The following is a 25,355-nucleotide window of genomic DNA, read 5'->3' on the forward strand; positions in this document are numbered from 1 at the left end:
CAAACAAGTACAATACGGCGTTGAGGCTGTGTGGCTGATAAATATTCAGTATGGTGGACAGAGGGGGCAGAGAAAAAGTGCTCAATTCCAGGGTGGAGAGAGGCTCTCTACCAGAGGAAGCGTGCGTGAAACTGAATCTTTAAGGAGAACCAGCGTTCTGGATGTAGAGAAAGGGAGACAGCATCCAGGAAGGTAGAAAAGTGCAAACAGAGGCCTCAGGCCACTGAAAGGAGCTGACCTGGGCCAAGACGGCAGGGCCTGTGCACAGGCGCACAGACCCGGGGGGTGAGCTGCGGTGTGAGGGCAGGCGGATCCTGGAGAATCTTCCGTGCTCTGTAGGTGGTGGCCACCACGGAAGGATGTAGGGACACCGCAGACCATCCCAGCCTCAGTGAAGAAAACAGAACAGAAGGTGTGAAACGGGGGCGGGGAGGCCAGTTAGACCAGCAGAGCAGCGCAGGTGAACCCAGACCAGGCCCTCGGCCGCAGGGTCTACAGAGGGGAACGCCATCTAACCGGCGTGAAGGACAGAAAGGAGCCGGTCAAGGGTGAGAGTCACAGTGTGTGAGGGACACTGTTGGCTCTCAGGATGTAGGGGGCCCACGGAGGTCCCCCCAAGATGAGTCCCTTTGGCAGAAGGTCTATTTTGAGTTAAAAAGCAATCAAAACCCAGCAAATTCAGGAAAAGCTCTTCAACCTCCCCCCCCCCCCCAAATGTCTAAAGAGTATTGAGAGAGAGGACCTGCTCCAGAAAGAGGGCTATCACCGCAGATAACCACATTATGATATGAGCCACGTAAGGCAGACAGGGAGGGACCTAAGCAAAGCCACTCCGAGCAAAGTCCTCTCGTCCTATTGTTTCCGAGGGGCCCAGCAAACATTTGTTTACCAAACATTTACTTTTTTTCCATCTTCCTGTAAATTGCATTCCTTCCTCTGAAGGCCCCGACCTTTGCCCCCTTCTCCTTAGTTCCGGATGACTATATATGTATATATACACACACATATGTATATGTATATGTATATACATATGTATATGTATATACATATGTATATGTATATGTATATACATATACATATGTGTGTGTATATATACATATATACACATATATGTATATATGTGTATATATGTATATATATATGTATATATATGTATATATACATATATACACACACACACATATGTATATGTATATATATATCATGTTGCCCGTCTTTGGAATTCCCATGTCTGTCCATACGTACGCTGTTAAATCGGATTTTGTCCTGTCAAATCTGTCTCAGGTCAACCTGATTCTTAGCCTGGCTGGAAGGACCTCGAAGGGGCCGGGATTTCTTGCTCCCCAACGAGGAGGAGGGAGTCCGCGCTTCTCTCTCCGCTCACTTTCCACGCTGGAGAGAAGGAGCTCTGTTCTCCTCCCCCGCAGCAAGACATTTCTCTTATCCTCTGTGGCGGGCAGTGAATTCAAAGGCAGGAAGGCCAACGCCTCGTCCACCGCATGGACGGAGCTGGGATGCTCCCTCTGGGAACAGCACCCACCGGCCCTCACCCTTCCTTCTGCCTCTCTTGGCCTGGAAGCTGGTGAGGTAAAAGTAACCCGGGGCCGCTCCTGCTGGCCGAGCCTGCAGAAGCCTCGGCTTGGCTCTAGGCCTTGTTGGCCGGCTGGTACCCGCGGTACTGGACCGCCTCACATCCAGAAAAACCACTGACAAACACCTCTGGGGATCTGCGATGAAGAGGAGACCAATCTTTTGGCCTCACTCCTCTAGACAGGAGACCTCCGCGCGGCTCTGGCTTGCTCATCTTGTCTTCTTAGGGTCAAAGCTCTGAGGAGACATACGGGGTTTTACTTTCCAGCCATTGTCCTCTGCACAAATAGAGCCCCCAGGGAACATCACCGTGGTCATGACCGGTTCAGCATCACCGGCCTGGCCCAAGTCCCGGATGCACTTTCTCTCCCCGTTCCCGGGAGCCCTGGAGAGAAGAGGGTGGTGGGCTGGGGGCAAAGACAGGGCGTCAATCGGTTTGGGATGTGTGAAGACACATGTCGCTGTAGGATCTCCAAGGAGGGGTTTGGCAGGCTCAGGATCTGGGGAGAAAAACAGCGGTTGGCTCAGAAAGCTCCGTGGGGAGCTAGAAGCCATGCAAAGGCTGTGCAGCTTTGGGCTCGGGCTGAGGCAGCGCTGACAGAACAGAGAGGCCAAGGTCGTCTCCGATGCTCCAGCGGCCACGGCCACGGCCAGCGCCCACCCACAAAAAAGCAGCTTCCGAGTAGCTCGGTGTTGGCGGCCTGCAGCCTCGGTGAGGGGGGAGCAGGCCATGGCACCTCCAAGAAGTCTCCCGTGGCAGTGACAACAGCGAAGAGCCCTTGCAAAGGAAGTGATAACAGTAAGCGAAGAGCTGCGAGGCCACGGGCAGCACAGGACGCTGGGGCTCCCGCCCATGAGACTGCACCCCTGAGCGGGAGCAGCGGCGGGGGGCGCTTTGGAGGGCTCTCGCTTGGAGCAGAGAGCCTGGCAAGCCCTCCTCTTCCAGACAGTCTCGGGGAAACCGAGACAGGATGACAGATTCCCGGGTGCAGTGACTAGAGAGAGCTGCGGCCGGCTCTGGAAGTGGCTAACGGGACTGTGAATTTTGACCCGGGAAGAGATGTGGGACCGGGGAGGATTGGCCGGTTGATCCGTCCACCCGTGCACCCACCTGCACGCCCACCCACGCACGCACCCACGCACCCCACGCCCGCACTCATCGCAGATGCATCCGTGAACGGGTTGGTGGTAGGTGTAGGGAAGGGGAAGCCGAGCATGAGAACCAGGTCAAGGGCCAAGATAAGCGGTGGGCGGGGGGAAGATAAGCCCCTCGCCTGGGAGGTCCGGGCTGGGAACGCTGTCTTTCTGAGTAGAGCAGGGAGTGGCCACATGGGTCAGCTTCATTTCTTGGCTAGAAAAAATTCCAGTGAGCCAGAGAATACAGAGTAAAAAGTTCCCTCTCCCTCCGCAGGGCCCCTCCCTCTCCCCAGATGTCATTCTCCAGAGGTGCCTCTGGTTAGTGACCTGGTATGCATGCTTCTGGGCTATGTTCCAGGGCAGTGACATTTGTCAAAAATGAGATCTATGCTCGGTTCACAACTTTTCTCCCCCCACTCAATGTATATAAATACACAGGCTTCCTATATGTCAGGATAGTTCTTTGTCATTCTTTATAGTGACTGTGTTGTATTCCATTCAATAGTTTCATTATAATGTACACAACTAAGAGTTTTGGGGCCACATCCTATGTGTGAGTTTCTGTATTAAGGGGGGACATCAAGAAACAAGTAAGATGTGACCCTGTACTCTAGGTGCTCCCAAGAAGAGTACAGGAGAAAGGCATGTGAAAGAAAGAAGTCAGAGTATGACAATGTGTTATAAAAATTATTTACAAAATGCGGTGGGAGGATAGAACACATTTTCAAACAAAAGACACCCTTTCTCTTTCTTCCAAATAAGCCACTAATCAGGGTTTATAGTAAAACCTCCCTCTGTAGCCTGCAGATAAAGTATCAGGAGTTAATCTTCCAGTTAATCTCTTTTCTCTGATTTCTCTGCCCACATCCATGGGGGGCAAGGGGGGAGGAGGGTACAGCTAAAGAAACGGGAGCCGGGGGTCTCTGGCCACTTCATCAAGCTGGAAACAAAGCTCTTATTGTGGGAGCAGTGTTCTCCTTGAGTCTGTATAACGTTGCCTCCACACCGCAGAAAAGTGTGCAGAAAATGCCATATATCATCATGGCGACAAACTCTGCCAACCTTGTTGGGGGTCGGGGAGGAGCGGGGGCAGAGGGGGGAAGACAGGGAGAATGAATAGAGGGGAGCAGAAGGGGGAGAAGAGAAGAGGAAAGAAAAAGAGGAGTAGAAAGCACAAGAGGGAAAAGAAGACGAGGAGAGAAAGAGGGAAGAATAAGAGAGGAAGACGTACACCCCGTGTGCAGGCACCGCAAGGGGGTTGGGTGGGGGGGTGGGGAGCAAAGGGGGAAGAGTTAAAAGCAGCATCTGTTGCTGGTAGGAGATCAGTTCTCATCCAGTCTTCCTAACTGATGGTATAGAAGCTGATCTTAACTGGTGGTATGTAAAAGTCAGAATTAATGGCTCTGAGACATTTGAGTAAAAGGATCATAAATAAATAAACAAACAAACAAATAAATAAATAAAACTGGGAGCTTTCAGCCTCATTATACCTAGCATAATACTTTCAATACATAAAGCATCAGTAAAAAATGTCAGGAATGGCCTTCTTGTTAAGCTGTGACAAATGATACAGTCTGTTCAGTCCCCTCCAGTGTTTCCCCTCTTCCTCCTAAGAGAAGGGGAGCAGGGAGGTGGGACAGCCAGCCCTAGACAGGGGGAGGATTGGGCAGGTCTTCCCAGAAAGAGAAACTTGGTCTGGGCAGACAGGAATTCTATTAAAAACAGAAATGCTGAGTAGAAAGAGAAATAGATCTCTGCTTGAAGACAACTGGGTATATTTGGTTTTCTCCAAACAAAAACTGGGTATATTTGGTTTTCTCCAAAGGCTTTAAGCAGAAAACACAAATGAACTGGCAGCCTATAGTAACTGAATCAGAAGAAACGGGATTAGCATTAATATATTAAAGTTCTTCAAGCAACTGGTTGCCCATCTTTTCCTATGCTTTTGGCACACCATTATGGAAATCAGTTGTCTTTTTTTTACTTCATATTGACATCCAGAGGAAGATGCGATGTATACAAACGCAAATAAATTTTAAAAATTCATGATAATTAAAAAGAATTTGGTGCAAATATAGTACTACAATTAATCTCTTAGCTTACCAAGTTAGAACGGAAAAGTTCTTACGAGAGTCCCTTCTGTAATAAAAACATGGCAGGAAACTTAATTTTCTATTGCTTTGTTAAATATTTATTTTAAAAACTGTGTTTAGTGTTTTCAAATTACATTGACAGCATTCCCATATGTAAAAGCTCTTCTTAAAATAGGGGACAGGGACACATGCTCCTTTCGAAGTCCCGCTCGCACTGAGATATCTTTCCATACTTATTTGAAACCCACCATCGCTTTTTTTCCTGTACTCTTTAATCCCATCGTCATTTCTAACAACCAAAAAAGAATAAAGCGTTTCTGGGATAATCTAAGTGCTCACCGAATATGCATGAATGTAAAGTATGTTTAAAATCTTCACAATGGGCAACCGGAGAATTTGCCAGAACCATCTGGAGGAAAGCACAGCACCAGCATCCCAGTGGGTGCTGATGAGATAGGAAAGACAGGTTTATTAAACACTTCCTCCGGAAGGAGTCCCCCCCCCGCGCCCCCCCCCCCCCCCCCGGGTCACCTTACTTTTCTACAACTCTCTTTTTATGTCTTCCTTCTCATTGGGTTAACTTTATACAGCATCATTATTATTATTTTTTTTTGCCATTTTATTTTTATCACCGAGACAAACTCTGCCAACTTTGCTGAGGCTGGGGGGAGAAGGGGGTAACAGAGACAGGGTGAAAGAGGGGGATAATGAGGAGAGGGGGACAAAAGGGGGAAAAGGGAAGAGGGAAGAAAAAGGGGAGTGATGTTTTCCCTGAGTCTATATAACGTCACCCCCACACCATGCAGAACCATGCTGAAAACGCAATATAGTTCTCCGGGTCCAAGCCAGGGAAGGAAGCAGACAGATACAATTAGATGTGGCTATAATCCTTAAGGAGGAAAACAGCAAAGGGATGTGATGTCCTGGCAGAGCTTTAAGTACCTGAAAATGAGAACTGATTCATCTCAGTTATAATCACGGTACTGCTAGTATAATTTGAAACACGGTAATTAAGGAAAATTAAATAAAGCCCAAAGGATTTTGTATATGGGCAAGGGCATAAAATAAAAGATCAGTAAAATAAATGTACGTTATTAGATCATCTGAAGTTTAACACCTCCTCACTGCTATTTACTGCGATCAGTAGTCTTACGTTTATGTTCATTGCTACACGCGGAGCTCACTGCTTTACACGCATTGTCTTATTTAACCTTCACGGCAACCCCAGGAGGGGGGCCCGATTATTAGTCCCATTTTACTAGAAGTTTAGAAAATTTCAATGGTTTCCCAAGGTCCCACAGACAGTGAGCGACTCGGTCACATTCAAACTAGGATCAGCTGACTTACAGCCTGGGCAGTTGGAAACTCAGCACTTCTGTTTCCAAGGCTCTCGTCCTTAATGCAGTATCTTTAAACAGTAGGCGATGTTTGCTGTTGACTTCTTCTGGGGACTTAATGTGGTTTTGATTAGGTTTGAGGCAGGAGCCTACCAAAGACAACAACTCTCATTGACTTGGCGCCTACCGCGTTCCGGGATCGTCAGCACACTGTATCTGAATCAGTATCAGTCCACTTACACGTCAAGCCTACCTCCTTCGTGTGCTCGTCAACACACATCCCGCACATGCTTTTCCAGCAGCCGAGCGCGCTGGCTTTCAACCGTCTGGCATTTGACTTCCAACGCTGGCTCACGCCTTCCTGTCTCATTCGATTCACAAGTTCTCTTTCTTCCCTCTCAACTTGCGCCTGGCTTTCTAACTCCTGCAAAACGTCCCCCCCTTCCCTTTTCAGGCACAGGTCATTTCATTCCTCTTTGTGCCCTGACTCTTCCGTAGCTCCCCGACAGGAACACTCTCCCCTATAAAACGGTCATGTGAACCCTCACAAATGAATTCTTTCAGGCCTCCCAGTACCATGCTACTCTTCAGTATATTAAACAAACTTTACATGATGGGGAGCCTAGAAAACAGAGCACTGAAAACTATAGGACTGGTTGGGGCGCCTGGGTGGCTCTGTCGGTTAAGCATCTGACTTCAGCTCAGGTCGTGGTCTCACAGCTCGCGGGTTTGAGCCTCACATCGGGCTCTCTGCTGTCAGCACAGAGCCTGCTTTGGATCCTCTGTCTCCCCACCTCCCTGCTCCTCCCTCTCTCTCTCAAAAATAAACATTAAAAAAAAAAAAAAAAACAGATACACAGTTTTGCCACATAAACAGCACAGGTCACTGTATGCATAACCTAATCATATGTTAGACAATAATTAACTATATGACTTATTTAATGAGTTGGAACACTTTCTAGTCTCTTTTACTGAGACAGGAACTATACTAGAGGTGATTCTCATAGCAACTGATCTGTATACAGTAGGTACTCAAGTAGCATTCACTTGAGAGAGAAGAAACAAGGCCTAGGAGACAAAAACCTAGCGTTGTTTGTGCTAATTTGCTTGGAGCTCTAACCCTGAAACAGTTTCCACTAGGCCTCAAGGCTGGAGCGACCTGGGCAATATCAAGAAGTGAGAGGAAAAAGCTGGAAGACATTAACTCAATGTCCCATCTACTGAGTCACACAGTTTAATAATGACCTCAAGGTCAAGCTGTTCTATTTGAAAACCGCAGTGCAGTGAGGCTGTGTATGTTAAAATAAAGAATCTACACATGGACTGATCTCTGTATGGGCACTTTTTCAACGCGGATGAAGGTGATTATACTTTGGTGGCATTAGGTAATCCGCTGCTAAATATGGAGATGCCTATAGGCTAAACCCTTCCGTCCATTGTACCCAAAACAATGAGTGGCCCTAAGGACATATATTACTGCTTCTCTGGCTATACTGTTGTTGACCTCATCACGGTAAAATCTGAACCAGAAGTTATTTATTGACACAGAAACAGCTATGGGCTTGGAGATGTGCAGGGGGGCAGAGGGTAAAAAGGGGGTGCAGGTGGGCCACCGTGACGGGACATTCCTCAGAAACCTGACTTTCTCAGGCCTCCTGAATGGGGTACATCCGGAGATTTCCTTCTGTCATACTGGAGGCCTGGTCTCAATTCGTGCCCACAGAGTGAAATGTGTGATGTAGGGAAAACTGATTGTTCTCCTCTCCTATATCTAAGGCACACTGTCCATGGCCATGGCCATCTTGCTACTTAGAACTGAGAAGGAGGGAGGGAGACAGATCTTGTAGGATGAGATTTCCATAAGTGAACTTCCAAGAGATTGTATGGAATGAATTTCTACAGCAGCACTTTCACAGTCTGAACAGAGGTACGCTACGTGTTTTTTCTTGTAACAGATGCCGTTTCCATCCGCTGCAAACCTGCCTTCCCAAGAAGCAGATTTATAGGAGGACAGAGCAAGACGTGGGCGAACCGGGCAGAAGTTCCCTCGAAGGCCTCAGCTCCGGGGCTGCCTCTGGGTGCAGTGTGGTGGAAAGTGCCGGAACCACAAGCACAGGCAGCCTGGAGCTGGGAGCTGTACCTTGGATGGTTACTGGCCTTGTTGAGACCCCACCGCCTCAGCTTTGAGTAGGGGTAACGCGACAACGCAGGCCTTGGGGGTTAAACGATGAGGCCCATTCAGGGCGCCCAGCCTTCCGTGTGCCCGCTTCCTCCTCAAGGAACTACCTTCACAGATAAATTATAATAAAAACTGCCGCCGTCTTTCTCTGCCACAAGTATTCACAGTGCCACAGGAAGGCTGACGTCCTGGAGCAGCCTGCTATTAACCATCCTTTTTGGGACAGGGTCTGAAGATTGTTAGGGGAGACGTATGCATACAAAGACCCCGGCCCTCTCACTTGCTACGCCCGGTCTTTCTAGAACTCAAATTTGATGTGCCCGGTCTTTCTAGAACTCAAATTTGATGTCTGCCTCCTGCATAAAATGACTTCCCGTAGCCTTCAGCGTAGAGGGAGGTCCTTCAAGGCCTGCACCCCCGCCTACCTTTCTAGACTCTTTTATCCACTCTCCTGTGTTCCCCTCCTTCCCTTACCCCCAACGCACAGGCATTCACTCCCGGTACTTTCAGGAATGCCCTCTGTCTGCTGGCTTCACTGTCTTTGCACACTCTATTTTCACTAGCAAGATGGCCCCTCCTACTGTCAAACCCAGGCTAAGATTCTTCCCAAGAATCCTGTTCTGTCCTTTCTACCTCTTGGGGGTCAGATGTTCTCCTGAACATCCGCATTTATAATTCCAGGATAAAAGAGGAGTGAGTCCTCAACAGACAGTCCGGTCAGAATGCCTTTGTAGTTCCTGCTTTCCCTCAAAACTGCTGTCAACAATTCGCAGGTGTGACCCCCTAGCTTTCCCAGCCCTGAAGGTTTGCGGAATGAGGGCGGTGAATTCTCTAGACCAAGTCTCTCTGTTAACCGGGCGAAGCCAAGCCGGGAAGGCAAGGGTTAAGGAGCCAGGCTGCACTCAAACTCCCTAAGGCTGAAGTTGTATTGAATTGTAACCCAACCCGGCATTCCTCTTCTGCCCCCTCCCCTCCCTTTGTCCCGGGCCGGCGATTTTTACCACGCAACCTCTTGAAGAGGCAATTCGTTTTCAACTCTCTCCCCACCCACCCAACTCCCCGCTAAGCACAAGAAAAGAAACGCTCCCCTCATCAAAAGTAGATTAACTCACACCCCTTTCTCTATCTGCATTTGCATGGGGAACACCCTTTACCAGGCTACAAACAGACCCCTGGGTTGCGTGATTTATCCACAGCTTTATGGAAAGCCAGACAAAGGCCGTGTCTTTTCAGCAATTCTGTATTTGCAGGCTGCCGCTCCGGGCCAGGGCTGGGGCGCCCCTCCCGACTCATCTCCCACTTAAAGCTTCTGAAAGGTTAACAGCATAACTTGAAGCCCCATTCTAAAAGTGAAGGAACACTTGTACCATTTCTTGTGGATCCAAAGAGGAAAAGAAAAGGTTAGGAGAAAATATTTTCAAGTGCAGTCTAAAGGAATGGCTTGTTCTGTCTCTTACACACACACACACACACACACACACACACACACACACACACTGCACAATGCCCTTTAGGCAGCTTGCAGAGAAAATTGAGGAGTAATTTCGCCTCAATGTGATTTTGATTTTGCTATTTGCCATTCGAGAAACCACAGATGTAGGCTGCAGCCTCTTTCTTTCAGGGGCCTACTTCAGGGAAGAAGGGTATCGAGCACAAGAATCAGTATGGATTCCTTTCTATTCCTTTAACAAAACAAGACTCTTAATATTTGGAACAAGCATTCCATTTTGCTTTGGGTTGCACAGATGCTTGAAATTTCTCATCATGTCTATTATTTGCTTAATGCGTCCCCTCGCAGAGTAAGGATGACAGCACTTTTCACGAAGTGTTATCTCACCTTTGTGAATGGATCCGTTGTTGTCCAAGAATCTTAAGTATTAAAAGTTAATGGCAATTAATGAAATTCTGACACGTGCTCCAGCATGGATGAAACCTGGAAACATGCTAAGGGAAACAAATCAGACGCAGAAAGACGGACGTGGTTTAAATTCATAGCCAGAAAGTAGACTGGAGGTCGCCAGGGGCTGGGGGCAGGGGAAAATGGGGAGTTATTGCTGAACGGATCCAGAATTTCTATCTGGAGTGATCAGAAAGTTCTAGAAATGAGTAGTGGTAATGATGGCACATTATGAATGTGCTTAATGCCGTTGAATTGCACACTTAAAAATGGCTCACGTGGTAAATTTCATGTTATGGATATTTTACAGCAGCGGAAAACACTGAAAAAGTCAATTAATCAGAAAATCACTTTGTTTATGAAGGCCAGGCATCAGATGATATAGTTTAGATGCCCTAACAAACATAAGGAAAATTTTTTCTTGCTATTCAGGCACATTAGTAAAGACCCTGGTTATGCCCTGACACACAAGTGAAATTCACCAGGGTCACGGAGGTGAGTTCTAGGTGGCCTTACATTAGTCAGTCTACTAAGGAGTTCTTTCCTCTGGCGCCTTAGTGCTGTCGCATCCACCCCACCCCTCCCTTTGCTGTGGGTGAGGAGACCAAATAATTAAGCTTATTTTAAACATGTAGGGTAAATAGGCTCTTAGTGAGAGTTTGGAGCCTCTCCTAGGGTAAAGACACAGGAGTTACTGTTTGGCGTTTGAAATAATCTATTTTGGCTGCTCAAAGGACTTACTTATTTCCTGGTTACATTCTTGAGAGCTGAGGCTAGAAGAGATGAGATCTCCAGTCATCTTTAGATTTCAGCTTTTTGAATTAGATTCATTTATAGAGGATGAAGCTGAGGTCAGGCTGGTGGGTCACCCATGGGTGCACAGCTACAGACCCAGGGCCCAGGCCGACATTCTGGCCGTGTTACATCGATCTCAGTTTGACCTAGCTCAAGCCAGGATTCTGAGAATAATTTCCTTCCACCGTTGCAGCCCTTTATATTGGGAATGAATCCCAGCTACCTGTAGGTATGTCAGGTAAACTAAAAATCGCACCAAGATATAACCTTTTTTTTTTGACCTGTCCTTTTTAGGTTGCACTAAAGTTAGATTTTCGGAAATAACCTCTTAACATAGATTACCAAACACAACAATCGATGACACTTCAAAACCTACCCGAAATGACTGGCTTTACCAAATAACACCAATTATATTAGTAATCACATAATAATAACTCTCACTTGAATGCTTACTATGTGTCTATCATTGTGCTAAGCATTTTGCACGGAAAGCCTTATTTTCACAACAACCCTATTATTGCCATTTCACAGGTGAAAAACCAGACATAGAAAAGTTCAGTAACTTGTCCGAGATCACACAGGAAAGTGGAAGAGTCAGGATTTGGATTCAGTTCTCAGATTTTAGCTTCTCATCATTGTGTTGTCTTTCACAGGGGATTGGGTGGGGGGGAGTGGTAATTTGTGCTGTCTTTAAATGTTGAGCTTTCCCTTCGTAACAATGGAAAAAAAATGCCTTTAGGACTGTGGACCTCAACATCCATTGCTGTTTAGAACCTGGAGAGCTTTAGGAAAACTGAGGCCATCTCCAGGAAAATGGATTTCAATAGCCCAGGGTGTCGCTTGGGACAAGAAAAGTAACCCCTCCGCAGGTGATACAAAGTGCAACCTCTACTTTAGAAAATTCCCTATTTTTAAGCTGCTCCTCCTAACTAGATTTCCTACGTGATAGCTTTTAATTGCTCAAATAATAGCCCCTTTGAACCTGTTTATGAGGCTGACTATCCTTGGTCTAAATCTAGGTGATGACCACTTAATTGCGCGTTCCTCATAAGGTATCTTTATTATGTTTTACTTTTTCTTATTTTTAAAGTAGGAGTTTTCGTCTGGTGAATCTTCTTACTAAAAGTAGTTTTTGAACATTCTAGATAAGTCGGAATATTAAGGAAATTTACACATTTAATCAGTAACCTTCTTTACCTGATTTTTTTATTTTTTATGTTTTTTTCCAAATTAGGACAGAAACTTCAAAGCGTGCTCCTGCTTCAGAATGGGAGTCGGGGGAAAAAAGCGTTCCAGAGAACCAACCAGACTATTATCACATGTGGACTAGCCCAGACACACACTCTGGTCTTGGAGGAGACCCTCCAAAGCCTACCTGTATCTGTGCTGGGGGAAGAGGGCAATTTCACAGGTTACTTTAGGCTTGTCCCAAGAAGTTGCCAAGGAGGTGACTCTAACTGTTGCCACGTCCCCTCTGTGTCACCCCTCTGGTCAAGCCTAAACTATGTGGTGGCTAGACACAGAAGTGCAAACTTCTCACACATGTCCAGGTCAATTTTGCCCCGGCCGGTGGCCGAGATAGAGGAAACTGGGCAATAAAAGTGAGAGGTTTCCAGAAACGAATCGACAAGCGTGTGTGAATGTGAGAACTCTCCTTAATTGGTATATAGGGGGTACCCAATACATCTGGGTTTTTTTCCAGTTGTTGCTAAATGGAATGGCTGGGAGACAGGACCCGGATGCAGTCCTGGCTCTTCCAAAACTTAGCATCAGGGCCTGGGTTTGAAGAGCTATCAGCTGTTGAGGGTTTGCGTGGTCCCAGCACTGCGCCGGGCGTCTTACAGGCATGCCCTCGTGTGATCTGCACAATGTCCCAGGAAGTACGCGATATGCTTTCATTTTAACATGAAGAGACCGCAGATTACGGAAGTTCAGTAAGTGCTTGAGATCAAAGGTAGTGACAGCGAGGGATTTGCATCCAGCTGGAGAAATCACTTGGTTCTCTGACTCTCCATTTCCTCAACTATAAAAATGATGGGGTAGACCTAGATAATTCATTCAGCAGGTTTTCACAGATGGCCTATTAAGTGTCAGATACGGGGAGGGTTAGGAATAGAAAACTTACCAACTCACCTCAACTCTTGCAGAATCTGTAGTCAGACCTCACAGAGTTATTTTCTCTGTAATTTTCTCTGGAATTGGGTGTGATTTTACTTACTCAAAAATCCCACACATTTGAAAACAGTCTAAGGGTCATCAGCAGATGGGCGATACATGAAATGTCTACATAGACTATTATGTAACAAAAACGGAAGAAAATTCCGGCACATACTCTATATAATAAAGATGAACCTTGAAGATACGATGCTAAATGAGATAAACAGTCACAGAGGGACCAACACTGTATGGTTCCACTTATATGGGTACCTAGAGTGTCAAATTCATGGAGACAGAAAAGAGAATGGCAGTTGCCTGAGGCTGAGAGGTGGGGGAATGGGGAGTTACTGTTGAAGGGGTACACAGTTTCAGTTGACAGGAAAGTTCTAGAGATGGATGGTGGTGATAGTTGCACAACAATGTAAATGTGCTCAATGCCATTGAACTCTACACTTAAAATGGTGAAAATGATACATTTTAGGTGTATTTTACCACAATTCAAAAAAGAGATTAAAAAAATTCTGTGAGAGGGGCACCTGAGTGGCTGAGTCGGGTAAGCGTCCGACTCTTGATTTCAGCTCAGGTCATGATCTTGTGGTTCGGGAGATCGAGCCCCACATCAGGCTCTGACGTGCAGACAGTCCAGAGCCTGCTTGAGATTCTCTCTCCCTCTCCCTCTGCCCCTCCTCTGCTTGGGTTCACTCTCGCTCTCTCTCTCCCCGCCCTTCTCCTGCTCAGAATAAATAAATTAACTTAAAAAAAATTCCATGAGTGCTACTGTGCAGAACAATGCTTATACCCCATAAGTGGCACAGTAGTCTTGGTGGACAAAGGAGAAAGCCAAAACATGAATGACCGGAAAACGGTTAACTAAGTTATGCAGGCTGACAAGTTGTGCATCGGCCCAAGCTACCTCTTCCTTTTCTAGGTATTTAAAAGAGGGCTGCACTAGGCTTCAGGCTTATCTCATGATCCAGGTAAATTCTTCTATGTGATTAGTTTCACAAGGTGCAAGCATCTTGGGACGACATTTCTGGCTGTGGTCAACTTCTCTCAAGTGAAGCTTGGTTTGTGGAGAACATCATTTCCTGAATTCTATAATTTTCTACCCACTCACTATAACTGAATATTCAAGATGGCACACATCCAAAAGGCAGCCTGATTCCAGCCCAACTGAACAGGAACTGTTTTAGCAAATCTTCAATAGAATTTTGCCCACAGGCGGTCTTTGAAATATATGAGCACTTCTTCAGCAGACCAGTAATAATAGCTACTCAATCACTGGAGTTAACTCAAGTTTTTGAAATGCCTTTTCATTAACAATCAAAATGTTGCCTCAAATGAAAAGCCTAATAGGATGGGAAGGGACTTTTCGGTTGCAGGTATTTCTGGAAGTGCTTGGTCATGCAGAAGAAACGAAAGCACTCGGTTATGTCTGTGAAAAGGATAGTTTCTATTTTCTTCCCCTCCCTGCCAATTACATGGTAAGGCTGTACTTTCCTTTATTATGTTGTCTAACTGTATCTGCAAGTGTAGGTGGAAAAATCATCTAATGTTAACATCAGAAATACACTAATATTTACCCCTCAAATCTCCTTGGTGAACTAAGAGTTTCATCAACAGCAACTGCTATAGTCTATGCAAGAACATTTGACCAAATTGTGCAAATCCTTTCAGTAAAAGAAAAAGTTCCTCCCACTATTTGTGGTTATAAGTAATCACGTTTGTTGGGTTGAGATTAGGGTAAAAAAAAAAATCTATTTTAGTTTCCAGAAACATGAATGAACTCTCAAACTGCTAAGAGAAACCGAAATTCTTTCAAACCATTTTTTCTTGAAAGGTGGAAACGAAAAGAGCCTTAAGGATATTTGTCTTGGTTTTTATTAGTCTCATTTAAGATAAATGGAAGACCGTGTTTTTTGACAACAGGAATACTGTTCTTGCTCTGAGCTAAGGGGTGGGGAGGCTTACTTGTAACAGGTCGTAATAATTCAAAGAATAAGTACAGTCAGTTCTGCTATAACATTTATTTTAAACATGAATTTGTTCCCACATGATTAATATACTAGGGAACAATTTGAACTTAATTCAAATATCCTAACTTTGCCTTGGCTTATGCAGGATTTCATCCGTAAGAAACACTAGGTGGATGCAGAAAATTGTCCCCAGTCCCAGAGAGCAGCACAGGAAGACAAAAACACGTGCGCTCACCTCGAATGCCTACCAGAGAACTCAGTCCACCTGCACGCATAGTAGGTGCCACACGCATCCATGTCAGGTGACTTCAAAAGAATCCCTTGGGGCACCTGGGCGCCTCAGTCGGTTAAGCGTCCGACTTCGGCTCAGGTCATGGTCTCGAGGGTTGTGAGTTCGAGCCCCGCGTCGGGCTCTGGGCTGACAGCTCAGAGCCTGGAGCCTGTTTCAGATTCTGTGTCTCCTTCTCTCTCTACCCATCTCCCCCACTTGTGCTCTTTCTCTCTCTCTCAAAAATAAATAAATGTAAAAAATAATAATAATAATAAATAAATATTAAAAATATCTTTCAAAATAACCCCTAAACTGCAATCCTGTAGATGGTTTCCTATTTTTTCTCTTTCCTCTTAGCCTATCTTGTATTTTCCCTCTCTGTTCTTGGTTCTTTTTCCTCTTTTATTGTTCTTTTTTCTGACTCTTTCTCTCCTGCTCCCTTTCTCTCTTCCTCTTGTATAGAGGAGGGTGGCAGGTGTAGCAACCAGGGGGCATCCATGAGTAACTTCAAGGTCAGGTTTACTAAGCAGGCATGTATTTCTTAACCATTTAACAAGTCTAAGTCTGTGTCTTCATTTTTCTCGATTCCAATTTTTTTTTTAATGTATCACTGGTGACGTTTTTGAGTGTTGTGCTCAAAACTCATTTTTCCTATAAGTCCTATTTCCCCCCCTGTGATTTTGCACAGTGAGTGATTTTTAGGAATACGCATGTCATGTGTCACGTTATGGCAGTAAAAGGAGTGGACTCTGGAGTGAAACTGGGTTTCAGTTTCAGCTCTACCGCTATCTGTCTATGTGGCCTCGGATAACGAACTTTACCCTTCGTCCATTTAATATTCTTGCGCTAAAACAGGGGTATTATACTAATACCCACGTGATGGGGCTGTGAGCAAGGATGGGGCTTAAGCCAGTGCCTGATACGTGGTAAGTACTCAAATATTACTCGCTGTTAGTGTTTATTTTTTAGCGTTTTTGTTGTTGTTATCCAGGCACATATTTAGAAAATTTACAAGTGTTAGGGTGCCTGGGTATCTCAGTCATTGAGTATCTGACTTCGGCTCAGGTCATGATCTCATGGTCCTTGAGTTCAAGTCCCATATTGGGTGAACATGAACGAGCCCTACTTTGGGTAAAACACGAGCCCCATCTCTCTCTCTCTCTCTCTCTCTCTCTCTGCCCCTTGCTCACTTGTGCCCTCTCTCTCTTTCTCTCTCTCTCTCTCAAAAAAAAAAAAAATTTACAAGTGTTAGATACATAGTATGTTTACAGCTGTTGGGAACCAGTGAGGTCACAAAGCTTAAGGTGTCACGTTGGTGATGTCACGGTCTACCATGCTCCCAGGTGAATCTGATCAATATAGATATTTTAAATAACGTTCCTAAGTTTTGACTCAAGATCTAACCATAAAGAGGAGAACTGGCAGCAGAAGTACACACGAGCTCTGGGGAACGGCCAACAGCTGCTTTTGTATAGCAACTCCGCAAACTTTTACTCACTTTGCTTTTACAAAATGCTGTCCACCTTGAATGGTTTCACTGTTACTACCTTCTGACCGATCACTAATGAACAGCACCTTCAAAATGGGCAAACTCATTAGGACTCGGAAAAAGCGACAACCCAGGTCTCGGTCTTCCCTCCCACATTAAATTACAATGAGTTGAACAGATGAATGCTCAAAATCACCATATTGAAATTGAGGAGGACACAAATAAATGGAAAGGGATTCCATGCCCATGGATTGGAAGAATTAGTATTGCTAAAATGTCCGTATTACCTAAAGCCATCTAGAGATTCGCGGCAATCCCTATCAAATGTCAGTGGCATTTTTCAGAGAACAAATGATTCTAAAATGGGTATGGGACCACAAAGGAGCCCAAATAGCCAAATCAATCTTGAGAAAGAAAAATAAAAAGCCAGAGGTGTCACAAGGCCTGATTTCAAACCATACTACAAAATGACTGTAATCAAAACAGTATAGTATGGTAATCAAAACAGTCACGTAGACCCATGGAACAGAATACAGAGCCCAGAAATAAAACCTGCGTATCTATGGTTAATTAACTTACACAAAAGGAAGCAAGAATATATAATAGGGGAAAAGACAATCTCTGCAACAGACACTGTGGGGAAGAATAGATAACCACATGCAAAAGAATGAAACAAGACCACATTCTTACACCATATACAACAATTAGCTCGAAATGGATTAAAGACCTGAATGTAAGACTTAGAAGAAAACAAATGATAAGCTCCTTGACATCAGTCTTGGTAAATTTTTTTTTTTTTAATCTGTCCCTTGAGATAAGGGCAACAAAAGCAAAAAAAATACAGTAAAATAAAAACAAAAAACAAACACAAAACCAAAACCAAATGGAACCACATCAGACTAAAAAGCTTCTGGAAAGCAAAAGCAACCATTAACATAATGAAAAGGCAATGTACTGCGTGGGACAAATATTTGCAAATGATATATCTAATAAGGGGTTAATATCAAAATACATAAGGAACTCACACAACTCAATAACACAGAGCCAAACAATCTGATAAAGAAATGGGCAGAGGATCTGAACAGACACATTTCAAAGAAGACATCCAGGTGGCCAACAGGCACATGAAAAGATGCTCAACGTCACTAATCATCAGGGAAATGCAGATCAAAACCTCAATGAGGTATCACCCCATACTTGTCAGAATGGCTATTATCAAAAAGACAAGAAATAACAAGCGTTGGCAAGGGTGTGGATAAAAGGGAACTCTCACACACAATGAGAACGCAAATTGGTGCAGCCACTGTGGAAACCAGTACGGAGTTTCCCCCCCCAATTACAAATAGAACTACCATATGATCCAGCAATTCCGCTCCTAGGTATCTATCCAAAGAAAATGAAGACACTAATTTGGTAAGATACCTGCACCACGTTTATTGCAGCATTATTTACAATAGCCAAGATATGGAAACAACTGAACGACCACTGATAAACGAATGGGTGAAGAAGTGGTATCCATACACAATGAAACACTACTCAGCCACAAAAGAAGAGTGAGGTCTTGCCATTGGCGGACCTTGAGGGTATTAGACTACGTGAAATACGTCGGTCGGAGAAAGACAAATACCGTATGATGTCACTTTTACAAGTGGAATCTAAAAAACAAAACAAAACCAAACCAAATCGGACCAAGACTCACAGATACGGAGAACAGAGCGGTGGTTGCCAGAGGGGATGGGGTTCGGGGTGGGGTGCGAAATGGGTGAAGGCGATTAAGAGGTACAAACTTCCAGTTATGAAATGAGTGATGAGGATGTAATAGACGCCACAGGGAATCCAGTCAACAATATTGTATTAACTTTGCATGATGCCAGAAGGTAAATGCCCTTACCGTGGTGATCAGGTCCCAATGCACGCAAATGCCAAATCACTATGTTGTCCACACGAAACTAACAGAATACTGTGGGTCAATTATGCTTCGACAAAAGGACAACCAAACAAAAAGTGGAAATAAAATCACTGTGTGCCCACCTTCTAAGTTGTTGTCATTGTCGAGGGGGCGAGAGAGGAGAAGGAGATAGGGCAGGGAGGGAAGGGGCATGAGAACAACGAGAGCAACACAACGACAATCATAAAGAGATATGGAAATGAGTAGTCTAAGTGAGATCTGCTCATTACGTACAGTGATCAGATATGCTATTTGAGGAATAGCTTCTACACAAGCAGGAAACTATTTAACAGGGTTGCTTCTAAATTATCAGAGATCTTAAATGGTTTTAAGAAAGGTCTCATTCAGTCATTATGATAAAAGCTCTTGGAGGGGAAAACAAATAGAGACATTCAAATAAAAGTACCCAATGCCACGTAAAAGAAAAAGTACATTAAATTGTGCCAAATCCCATAGTGTAAGTTCTTTATGAAATCCACCCACATAACAAGATTTCGTTAAAAACAATTCCAGCCAAGTCCTACACCCCAGCCTTGAACACATATTTCCCCCAGTATCGAAAAAAACTTTACATGACCTCATAAAAAGTGTCGGCATAATAAATGTTATTTAGGGTGGAGGAAAAGTATTCAGTGAGGACATCTGCAAATAAAAATGTACTAAAAGCCATGACAATTCACCTCTTCTCAATAGCCTTCTCCCTTGGTTCGAAACCTTTCTCGTCTTCTCCAGTGTCCTAAGCAGTTACGGCTGGCCCAGGGCATGTCTACACAGAATCCTGTTCTCATGGCTAAGGGAAGAGAGTGGAAGAGCCACAAACTGCCCCTTCCCACACCAAACAGTCTTGTTTCTCCAACAGGATCCATAGGAAGCCAGACTTCATCAGAAACCACAGCTAAATTGACAGTGTTGTCCTGGAGGACGGGGTGGCCCTGGACAAAAGCTAACTCCGATTCCATTCTACCTGAGTCTAAGTCTCTAAGCTAAGTCTCTAGACAGAGTAAATGGTGGACAGGCACTATAGACTCCCCAGGCCTGGTCAACAGGCTTCCTTCCTCTCTCCTTCCTTCCTTCCTTCCTTCCTTCCTTCCTCCCTCCTTCCTTTCCTTCCTTCTTTCCTTCCTTCCTTCCTTCTTTCCTTCCTTCCTTCTTTCCTTTCTTCCTTCTTTCCTTCCTTCCTTCTTTCCTTCCTTCCTTCCTCCTTTCCTTCCTTTCTTGCTTCCTTCTCGCTCTCGCTCTCCCTCTCCCTCTGCACAGATTTGAGAGAAGGCTTGCTTCCTAAGTGCAAGAAGGTTATCCCTTCCAAATAAAGTGGTGCCTCCACTACTGAGAGCAACCTCTTTTCTAAGCTATGGTAATGCGCAGAGCATCTTTCAGTGTGTTTCACACCACCAAGCATGTGAAAACCTCCTTCTCTCCTCCACCTACCCTGACGCTGTCTACACTATCACGCACTAAAGGAAGAGTCTCTGTAGACTGAGACACACAAGAGCCGGGAGGTCGGGGATCAACATTCTAATCCTTGTTCAGCCACAGCTTTTGAACAATGCTGAATGCTCTCCACAAAGCTATGCTTAAGGCTTCGGATCTTTAAGTCTTAAACATTAAGGGTGTGATACTCACTTACTGGCTTTTTAACACAGTGGACAAAGGTGCTTGAAAAAAAATGTAGCTCTCTAGGATATGATAGAAAAAAATAACCTGATGTCACACTCAATATTTTACTCATTTTTTTCCACTAAATACGTATGTCCTCAATGGCCCCAAAGATGATATGATGTAGCATCTCTTATAGTTCAAAGGTGACATTCTGTAGTAGGGAATTCACTTCTAATTGGACAGCATTATGAACTATTTAAAAACTTTCCCAAAAGGTTAAAACAGGCCGTAAACTGTATCTGGGGACAAATCTTATGAGGCTTTCAAAGGCTCTGTTATAGATCATTTAGGAAGATTAAAGAAACCCCCTCTACCTATGAGAGTTCCTTCTCAGTCATTGTAAGGCTCCATTAAACATGAAAAGAGGCCCTTACTGTCTACTTTCCAACTACAGATTTCTATCTCTCCACAAATTGTATCAGTGGCTATTTTAACTTTTAAAACTTGCTTTCTTATTACCTCATTTTACCTGTGAATGCTATTAGAAGCCATATATAGAAATGGAAAGTACAGCTCCATTGTTCTTTTGAGTCTGGATCTCATGTCCCTTTCTTTCCCTCTTTTTCTCTCTCAAATGTCAAGTGTACAAACTTAGATGACTAGGATGTCAGGCAAAGAAGCTGCGGTGGGGAGGGAGGGGCAGGGGGCTTGGAACGAAGGATCTGGGCAGGAATGCTAGAAAGAGAGGGCAACAGGAGTAAGTACAATAACATTTTTAAAAATTTCAGGAAGCAACTAGGGATTCAGAAATGGATTTCTAACTGGCATGGGAAAGGAAAAAGACCTATATATTTGGGATTAATACAATCGCTCTACATATGGGAAAGAAAGGCATATAACCTTTGCAATGTGTAGCCAACATCTGGGAATTCTTTTACCTAAATAAGTTTGGAAGGATATCTTCTCCGAAATAAGCCACTCTGAGGATATTGGGGACCAGGCTAAACAGGTCAAAGTACATTGTGTTAATGTCTCTAAGATTTTTTTTTTTAATTTTATTTTAAATATTTATTCTTGAGAGAGAGAGAAAAACAGAGTGTGAGTGGGGGATGGGCAGAGAGAGAGAGGGAGACACAGAATCGGAAACAGGCTCCAGGCTCTGAGCTGTCAGCAGAGCCCGATGTGGGGCTCGAACTCACAAACCGTGAGATCATGACCTAGGCTGAGGTCAGGCACTTAACTGACTGAAGCACCCAGGCGCCCCAAAATTATATTTTTAAGCAACCTCTATACCCAACGTGGGGCGCGAACTCACAACCCCAAGATCAAGAGTTACATGCCCCACTGACTGAGCCAGCCAGGCATCCCTGTGTTAATGTCTCTGAAATCTATGTGTATATCAGTGATCTTTCACAAAAATGTTTCCATTTATAAAAATCCTAAAACAAATCTAAACCTGAGCTGTGGGGATGATGTACGAATGTGGTATACAGATAAAATGTGCTATTTTACAGGGAAAAATGATTAAGCCATTGAGGATGGCTGTCGAAACACATTAGTTAGACGGGAATCAGTAACGCAGAGTGTAGAAAGTCAGAAAGGTGCTTCTGGGGCGCCTGGGTGGCTCAGTCGGTTAAGCGTCCGACTTCGGCTCAGGTCACGATCTCACGGTCCGTGAGTTCGAGCCCCGCGTCGGGCTCTGTGCTGACAGCTCAGAGCCTGGAGCCTGTTTCGGATTCTGTGTCTCCCTCTCTCTGACCCTCCCCTGTTCATGCTCTGTCTCTCCCTGTCTCAAAAATAAATAAAATGTTAAAAAAAAAAAAATTTTAAGAAAGGTGCTTCTGCCTGGTTGAAAAGTGACTGACCTGTATCTCTCTAAACGTTTGGACTTTTCCTCCCCCCAGAAAGAATTCTTGCTTAGAAGGAGCCAAGTCACAAGCTCTGCCCCTTCGGTGTGGTGAGAACTTGTATTGGCAGGTGGTTAACGAGCGGCCCTTTTCCCATTTTAAAATTCTGCACGTGAAAAATTGAGGATTATTAGAGAAGCCGGCTACAGAATTATAACGAGAAGATAGAAATGGATCAAGGAAAACAGACGGACTCTGTATCTTAAAAGAATACCGATTTTCACAGTCTTTGTTGGGCAGAGGTGCTGTACGTGGGGAAAAAAATTGGTTATTCTTCATTGAGGAAAGAACTAGATACAATGAGTTTAACCATTCAGTTAAACCGCCCTGTGAAAATTGTGATCTTGAGAAACAGAGGGAGTCACCTAGCAAAAGTATGTGAAGAGCAGGCTGTGACACGGAGTCCCTCATCTAAAGGGGGTCTGGCCTTCTCTAGGTGGAAAGGGCACAGAAGTGAAAGCGTTCTGGTGAATTCCAGAACAAAGCGTCACTTAACTTCTTCCTGTTTGGGTGCCTCCCACTTTGTCCGGGACTTTTCTTCCCCAAGTGCCCTTCCTCCCAGCATCCTTCTTCACCCTTCCCCTTCCCTAATTATGTGTTACCTCAGATTTTAGGGGGACTCACTGGAAAGAATCCAACTGCATTCAAAACAATAATGCCGGAATCACCGCTTAAAGGTTTTTTTTTTTTTTCCTCATTAAATTTCTGCTGCAGCAAACGGACTTTAGGTAAGACACAGTATGGTTAAATGACGACCCCTCTCGCCCAGCAAATTTGGAGGAGGCCGGTGAGGATGACAGTCTCCTTTTTATTGACTGCTTACCACGTGCCACATCCTGTTGTACAAACTCTTCATGTATTTTCTCATTCTTCTACTAATGCTGGGTGGCGGGTAGATATTAGTCTTATTTTAGAGTTAATGAAACACAGGCACAAGCTCAGAGCCTCAAACAGGGGCTGGCAAACGACGGCCCCTGGATCAAGCCTGACCCTAAAGTTTTTCTGGAAAATCCAAACCCATTCGTTGACATAGTGCCCGTGGCAGCTTTCGAGCTACAATGGCAGAGCTGAGCAGTTGTGAGACCTTAGGGCCCAGAAAGCCTAATATTTACTATCTGGATCTTTATAGAAAACCTCCACCAAAGCCCAGTATAAAACATGGTTAATTCACTGATTTAAAAAAAAAAAAAAAAAAAAAAAAAAAAAAAAGGCAAGAACATCTGGGCAGCTTGGAACAGAACTTTTACTGAAACTTTCTTAGAAAAAAACATTCTAGGGGCGCCCGGGTGGCTCAGGCAGTTAAGCATCCAACTTCGGCTCAGGTCATGATCTTACGGTTCATGAGTTTGAGCCCCATGTGGGGCTCTGTGCTGACAGGTCAGAGCCTGGAGCCTGCTTTGGATCTGTGTCTCCCTCTCTCTCTGCCCCTCCCCTGCTCATGTTCTGTCTGTCTCTCTCTCAAAAATAAACAAATATTAAAAATTAAAAAAAATATTCTGTCTTCATCGGTCCTTTCGTGTTCAGATCTTACCTATCTCCTCTCACTAAAGTTTATCATCCAGTCTCAGAAAAAATAACTGTTCCTGGAACACCAGTGCAGTAACTACTGGTTTCTTTCTTGGTGTGTGAATTTTGATCAGGTGAAAAGATTTCCAAGAAAGAAAAGAAAAAGGACAGACCAAAGAAAGCTTCAACAGCCATGACTTTCCCGAGAGGTTGCAAAATTTTTGGCAATTTCACAGGTATTTCTTCTGAAGTACAAATGACATCATTGCTGAAATTAAAAAGGAAATTGGCCTGGTGTATTCTACATTTGGTATCACATATTGTTTTGGTTGAGCATCAATTGATTTTTCTATTTTTACCGGGAAGTTATGTCATAACTATTTTTAGTAGACAGGGTCTGGTTCTGTCATTTATGGAACTCAACACACAATTATGCCTCAGAATTTTCTTCTAAAGCTCTAAAGAATGCATATATTTGGGGCAGAATGTGCTCCTCAGCAAATATTCTCCTATACTCCGAAACATTTTAGATTAAAAAGTCTAAAACAGGAAGTGGGTATTAGCAAAGGAAACAACTTGGTATATTACCAGGAAGGAAAGTGGCTATAGCTTTATGACATAAATTTGCCTTTGAAATATTAATATTTTTAATCATCAATTGACAGTGAGTTAACATCTGTGCTGCTCTAGTAATTTTTACTTTATCCTTAAACACCTGTCTATAAATCGGGGCACCTGGATGGCTCAGGTGGCTACGCGTCTAACTTCGGCTCAGGTCATGATCTCACAGTTCATGAGTTTGAGCCCCACATTGGGTTCTGCACTGACAGTGCAGAGCCTGCTTCTGATTCTCTGTCTCCTTCTCTTTGCCCCTCCTCTGCTCACACACACACACACACACACACTCTCTCTCTCAAAAATAAACATTTAAAAAAATTAACAAGAAAAGAAAAAAAAAAAACGATCCATAAGTCAAAGTCAATTAATAACTCAATCTCCAGAGTACATGGTTTGGCCCATAAAGCTGAGCTCAATTCACATGGAGCCAAAGAATTTAAGCAAACTTGTTTGTAATAAAAGTGACCAGAAAGTAAATGCCTGAGACAAGATAAAGCCCACGGTTTTTCCCTTCCCTCCACCCCCTTCCCCCAACACCAGCCAATAGAGAATAGCATCGAACAGAGGCTCCCAAGCTCGCCTGAATCTCTTGGGGATCTTCCACAATCCCTCTGCCTGGGCCATACCCCAGGCCTGTGAAATCACAGTCTCTGGAGGCGGGACACAGGGATCAGTCCCGGTCTGGGAAGCTCCCAGACACCAGTAGATAATTGTGATTAAGGTGCAGATAGCCTGAAGGACTCAGTCAGGCTACCCCTGACATCTGCAGGTCTGGGCACTTAAAGTGCTCTGGCACCTGCAAGCACTTGGAGCTCTTTGGTGTAGGAGTTACTACCATAATGTATTGGAGGGGGGG

The 25,355-nt window shown here is 44.4% G+C and overlaps 1 protein-coding gene across 6 annotated transcripts in view; it reads right to left on the reverse strand.

Annotated features, from left to right (window-relative positions):
- The window catches only part of PLEKHG1 (pleckstrin homology and RhoGEF domain containing G1), a 229,908-nt gene that overhangs the window by 72,170 nt on the left and 132,383 nt on the right, over positions 1-25,355 (reverse strand). The gene's annotated exons all lie outside the window — the stretch shown is intronic.

The sequence above is a fragment of the Panthera pardus genome, unplaced genomic scaffold, assembly GCF_024362965.1.
Source record: "Panthera pardus isolate Hobbes unplaced genomic scaffold, ASM2436296v1 HiC_scaffold_17, whole genome shotgun sequence".
Classification (NCBI taxonomy): Eukaryota; Metazoa; Chordata; class Mammalia; order Carnivora; family Felidae; genus Panthera; species Panthera pardus.